The sequence below is a fragment of the Poecilia formosa genome, unplaced genomic scaffold (genome assembly GCF_000485575.1).
Source record: "Poecilia formosa unplaced genomic scaffold, Poecilia_formosa-5.1.2 Scaffold63, whole genome shotgun sequence".
Classification (NCBI taxonomy): Eukaryota; Metazoa; Chordata; class Actinopteri; order Cyprinodontiformes; family Poeciliidae; genus Poecilia; species Poecilia formosa.
Genome location: NW_006800002.1, coordinates 793,646 through 800,499, shown reverse-complemented (window position 1 = coordinate 800,499; position 6,854 = coordinate 793,646).

Here is a 6,854-nt window from a genome sequence, read left to right as displayed (position 1 = left end):
TACAGCGCTTACTAAAAACTGCATATTAGACAAAAAAAAAAAACTAAAAAAAAAAATTTATTGTACTACATAGAAAGTGTTTTCTCAGTTTTCTGTTAACTGCAGAGCCGATTTGGGTTGACAAATATGTCATTTCATTATACATTTGGGACTGTGAATGGCAGGAATGCGTAATTTACTCGAGATAAATGCAGTTCTTTTTTCAAAGACAATTAAAAACTATTTTTTATTCAAATCAATGAGTTAAATGTATGTCTGTGTTAAAGTTAGTATCCAGAGGTTTGTTTTTCATAAAAAAAGAAAAAAAAAATAATAATTAAAAATACAGGTGGATGATTAAGAGCGAACTTCCACCACCTGATTTTTAAAAAAAAAATCTTTTTTTTTTTTCTTTTTTAACAAAACACATAAATAAAACAGCTTACTCAGCTTTGTGTATTTGAGTCAATGACATCACATCATAAAACATCATGAGAGGCAGAAGAATAAATTGATTTTTGGGTATTAGCAAACATGTAGCACATGCAACGCCAAGCTGAACAAATTTAAAGTGGCGCTGGTTTATGGAAAATGATGTGCAGCGAACAATGTTGGTGTTCGTCGCCACGTTGAAATCCCATCTAGTCTGACTATAGCTGTGTTCTCATTACAAATGTGTGCAAATATTTGTTGATATTCTGCTAATGTCGAAAAAACAAAAATTCCCAACTGCGGTGTTCCCAAATGCTCCAAATGCAATTAAAGTTGCACGCATATAAGTTTGTTCACGCAACAAGTCATTAAAAAAACATGTCAGCTACATGAGTCATATTTCAGCCAATGACATTAGTGGTCATCATCATCTGCACATTGACCAAACAAAAAAATAAAACAAGCCACATCAGAATACTACTTACTGTTGCCTTTCTGCGCTTGTAGTAACATCCGTTTGTTGATCGTGTGATTTGTGTAATGCGAAAAAAGTGTTTCAATAGAAGTTCTGCAAAATACAAAAATTTCGATAACCACCTCATCCTGTCGCAAAACCTTTTTTTCGAAAACATGAGGGGATTTTTTCGACATTGCCATTTTTCCATTAAGGAGATTTCTTTTCACAATTCCAATTTGTGCAATTTTATGGTCAGTAAAACACAGCTGCCATCAACTAGAACGCAGCAGGTACTTTGAGTGTGTCGTCAAACCCAGCTCCGAGTTCCAACTTCTTTGCAGTACAGGAAACCAAAGAAAACACCGTGTGAACGGTTTACGGCCCCGAAGCGACGTGCATGCGCAAAAGAGCTTTGCGTCATAATCCTGCTTTTAAACGCTTCCATAACTTTATCCCTGACCTGTCTGGGTCAGAAAGCAAACTGTGGCGCTCTGCATTGTTTTGGAAAAGCACAGGACAGAAGCCTTGAGCTGTCAAGACGTTCAAATTGCTTGTTTGGAAGGTTCAGCATGCGGGCCACTTGAGTATGCATGGCAGGTCAAATGTCGTCCATAACTGCAAATCTCATTTTATAGCTGATCTTTTGGAGTGACTTCGCTCAGAATAGAAAGGCCACAGATCCTGACTTTGCATTTTGAGTGCAGACTTTAATGGTGCCTCGGAACTGCTGTTTAAATTAAAGCTGCGTCTGTGTTGGATGAGTGCTTGTCATGGATGACTTGCATCCTGCATGCCAAATCAGACATCTCAAGGAGAAAACTGCATCATGGTTGTTTGGAGTTGATTGAGGGCAGATTCTGTCAGCCATTACTTAATAAGTTGCACTGCTAAAAAGGCAAACTATTAAAGCTTGTTTTAAGTCAATGATTCCTTAATATTGATGAAAAGGGTCCAAGCTGTAAGTGAAATAATCTGCCAGTTGAACAGGACATGATTTCAGTATTAATTAGTATTTTTTTCATCAAAATTAAAGAATTATTGACTTTGAGAAATAGGACCTTGAGGTAAGGTCCTATTTCTTGCTGAAAAGTTACTTTTGAGTTAGTTTTGTTTTATTTAAAATGTAGATATTTGCACTAGAAACTAGACCGATACTACTTAGTAAGATTTTGTCACATGTGGGGTTACCCCAAGGCTCGCTCCTGGAACCCCTCCTATTTAGTAACTACATGCTCCAACAGCAAGTAGAAGAAATTAGATTGGTTACCATAACTACACAGGTGACACACAGCTCTACATTACAATGTTACCAATTGACTCTCTCAACCCATCCAAACACTAAATAAATTGCTTAGAACAAATCAAAGTGTGGATGTGACAAAACTTTCTCCAGCTAAACAGAAACAAAACTGAAGTTATGATCCGTTGACCTACGAGGAATGATATAGAGTCAGCATGCAGCTCCAGTTATTACAGCTAAAAACTAGTGATTAGGCCCCAAACCTTGGTGCAGCGATGGGCTTGAACCATCAGAGCCACATAAAGAAAGTTGCAAAGTCAGTCTTCTATCACCTTATAAAACATTTTGAGGATTAGAGGACTAACGTCCCAGCAGGATCAAGAGAAACTCATCCATGCGTTTATCTTTAGTCGTATTGATTACTGCAACAGTAATCACTGGTCTGCCTAAAAAACAAACAAAAATCAATGCCAGTTTTCGCTTCCTTCAACTTTCAGTTAATATGCCTGGAGAGAGCATATTAACTCTCTTAACATTCACAGTTAACAGAAATAAATGCTTGAAATACTTCTGTGTGTACTAAATCTATAATAACTTTTAAAATCAAATTCTGGAAAATAATTAACTTTTCAAGGATACTCAAGGATAGTTTTAGTGGCATGCTCTTCTTTGCTTATCTAGTTCATACAATAACTCACCTTATTTTGGCGGGGTGGTATTTCAATTACATGACTCATCTGTGTTCAGTTGCCACGGTAATGTTTTTCTAGGTGTTTGTGTTTTATTTTTTCGCTAGTCATTACTGCTTTTTATTAAAAAAAATAAATAAATAAACAAAAAATACCTGGACCGATTTCTCTTGGGAGAGCTCTTTCAAAGCTCCAGCGTTTTTGTCTCCATGACAACTAATGTGTCAGACTCTCACAGAAAGCTGAAAACATATTCATTCTGCCTTCGTTTCTGGAGATTCACCTGAGCCAATTCATTATGGTAATTTTCATCATTAAAAACAGGAGTGGGAGATTAGAGCGGAGACACCCTGCCTTTTTCCAAACAGCAGGAAATATAGTCTGATGGCTTTTTCTTTTTTTTTTCTTTTTCTTTCTTCTATGGAAGGACCTGGCGCTTTACATCTTAATTAGAAAAGAACGACACCCCGAACCTTCGGACTAATGAAACCAGGCAGCACGACAGTCAGACTATGCATTCTGATAACGCGACTGCATCACCGGTGACAAGTTCACAAAGGCCACTTTTGATTCTCTACTTTGAATTTAATGAGGGCAGCTGGCTCGGGCTTCGTGTAATTTAACCCCAGAAAGCCCACAGATGGCTGCCTGACATGGGCAGAAAGCAAAAAGAAGTGGACCAATGTGGAATCCAAGACATTTAGCGTGATTTCTGACACGTCACGCTGCTAAAGACGAGCCTACCACCAGACTGTGCGTTATTAGCTTGAAATGTCTAAATGTGGTCGTATCGCCAGTAGCAACTGGATGCGCTGTGCTTTTATACCGACAGTGACATCAAGAGGTTCTATGATATAGAGAAATATAAAGAAATCAAAGGCGGCTGAAGAATTGTGAAGTGCTGCGCGTCACTGCATCAAAAACAGAAACTAAGTCGAAAACATTTCGGGAAAATTAATATCTGTACCAGCATGAAGATTTAATTTGGAGGCCCATTTTTTTGTTTGTTTTTAATCTTTAAATTATTGAACGCATACAGGAAGTTGTTAAATGTCACGATGTAACTAAAACCTCTGTTGTAGTTTATTAAAACTTGATAGAATATACCAGGAGGTTGCAACCTGCCTATTTGGAGCTTCTGCAGTGCTTCACAATAACTACAAGTGTTTAACAGTTTGTCTGCGATATTTGCACTTGGTTTTTACAGAGAATGACACTAAATTTATCAATAGTATACTTTAAGATCTGCTTTATTTTTTCTTTTTTTTGCTTTTTTCTTCCCCCGGAAAAGAAAGAATATCTATCCTCTTTCATGTTTATCTTTATTCTAAATACTAAAAATAGAAATAAAATAGTGGTTCTTCAAATATTACAACAAATCTTTGCATATAATTGTGAGGTAGAAGGAAATTCTTCCTTCTAAAGCAGTTAAATCATAGCTTGATTGGATGAAAAGTGTTAGCATGGACACTAACTGAATTAAAAAATGTTTATTTAGTCCGAGTGATTCAAAGACCTGAATGTTGTTTGAAACTGTTCGTGACAGAACAGCTTTATGTCTAGGTTTGCTGTCCTGCTTGAAGGTGAACATTCAGCACACGAACATTCCCACAGCATGACGCCTCCCACACAATGTTTTACTTTGGGCATGTGGTATTTTTAGAGATGTGCAGTGTTAGTGTTTTTGTGTTTTGTATTTAGACTTGACAGTTTCAGCTGCATCTCTTTTAGCAGGATTCGTTTGCTCCCCTATATGACAAACAGAACTTGTCAGCTTAGGTGTGCAGCCATGTCTCGGAGGGAGTTTGCAAATTTGCTGTTTTCATTTCCGGATAATGGATTGAATGGTACTTTGTGAGATTTCCAAAGCTTAGGAAATTGGATTGCAGTCTAACCTTGCTTTTCAATTATGTTCTCCAACAAACCTCTGAGGTCTGTTTTCATGCCAGTTTGAACTGTATTTACTGTATCTGGCACATTAGATAATGGCAGCTGTTTGCACTAGTTTTTGTTTGAGGAAATTAGGCTAAATGGAGAAGAATACAAAAACACCTACTTTGACTGACAATTTTGATTAAATACAATTTTTTATCATTTAAATTTCATTTTGTGTTGCAAAAACCTAAAATCTTACCAATTATTTTGGTCCAGGTTCTAGTGCAAATGTCTCAGTACACTTGAAATAGGACAAAAACTACCTTACAAGTAACTTGTCAGCAAGAAACAGGAGCTTGTTTTAAGTTAATAATTCCTTAATATTGAATAAAATAAAGGACTGGCTCCACTGGCTGATTATTTCACTTATAACAAGACATATTTCCCAGGCTGTAAGTAGAAGTAGCACTTTTTCATCGATATCTCAGAATTATTGATTTAAAACAAATTCCTATATCTTTCTGAAAAGTTTTAAAAGTAAGTTAGTAAAGACATTTGCACTAGAAATTAGACCAAAACCACTTTATAAAATGTTGTGTTTTTGCAGAGTTCAACATCACATTACTCCACTGCTTTGGGCTGGACTGTCACAGCAACATGACAAAATGTGTAAAATGTAAGAATTACAAATATTCTTGTATGGTTCTGCAAATGTACAGATTAAAACTGAATTTTACAGATAACTATCAAAGTGTTAGCAGAGCAGAGATCTATTTTGCCGTTTCTTCCAGTTTTAAGTCAATTTCATTTGGTAAGCGACTTTGCTTTATTTTGGCATTATCTTGCACTTTCTATCTCACTAAGTAGAAACAATTCGACTAAGTATTGGAATCAGGAAGTGCACCCTAAGAAAACAAACTTAATGGAGAACAGATTGGGGGGAAAATAAAAGCAACACTAAGAAATTACCACCTAGCTATTTTTGGGCTGTGAGATCATGGGGTTTGTCTTTGTTATCACCTGTTCTATCAGAGGTGATAGATCATCTATACATAAAACCTTCTGAGGTGTCTGAACATGAGTGAACCTGTGGTTCTTCAGTTTGTGATTCAAAAAGTTACGACTAAAATGCAAAAATGCTAAAATGCTAAATGGAGGTGGTAGACAAAAACAAGTCTGGTGTTAAGGTAAATAGAACAAATTTATATTATTCTTCTCTAGACATATTAATCACACAAAGCACTAGTACCATATTTAACCAAGCACACTGACATACACCTTCCAACCGCTTAAGCTTAAGGCCTTTTAAGAATAGTAATAATTTAGAAAAGTTGAATATGCATTTTATCAACATACGGTAAGTTGTTGTGTTTTGGCTCTGGCAGGCTTTCACACAAAGGTTTCCCAGTTTTAACACCTTCCTTGTGCTATAAAGTAAATCTCCAAACAGTACTTTATTGGTTTAACCCAGATAATGAAATAATAAAATTGTGATTTAAATCCCCAAAACAAACTACAAGGAGCCAATTTCACCAGCAGTATTACTTTAGCTAGAAATCCAGAAGAGTCGATACTGTGAAGAGTAATTCCCTCTTCATTCTTGTTTTAAAGCCTTAAATTCCTGGGTGAAAATTACAAGGTGAAAGAAGAAACTCAGTTTTGGATGAAAAAGCAAACAGAAATAAATGTAATTTAATAACATGGGCCAAAAGCGTCAGAATCAAATATGTTGACATTTTTAGTAGCTATGTTAAATAAATATCTAGCGTTATATTGTACCAATTTACTAAACACTCAATAAAATCAATAGCAAAATTATTAAAATTAAAATTCATAATGATTTCAAAAAGTACAAATTTTTTCAGCTTTCATTTAATTAATATATATTTTCTGTATTGAGGTGATCATGAAATAAGCTAAAATCTGATTGGTTATTTCTGATGGGTAAAACCAACAGATGAAGCAGATTTAACATAATGAATAAAAAAAATTATTGCTTTAACATTGTTATTTTTTAAATTAACAACTTAAATATATAAAATGTAATTCTTAAGAATATTTTCAATTTTATTTAGATCACATCCATAAATATTTAATTACCTATTTATTTTCTAAACTTTTGCCCCTCAAATTAAGAACTAGCTTATAAATCTCCACATATCCAACACATTTCATAACTTCT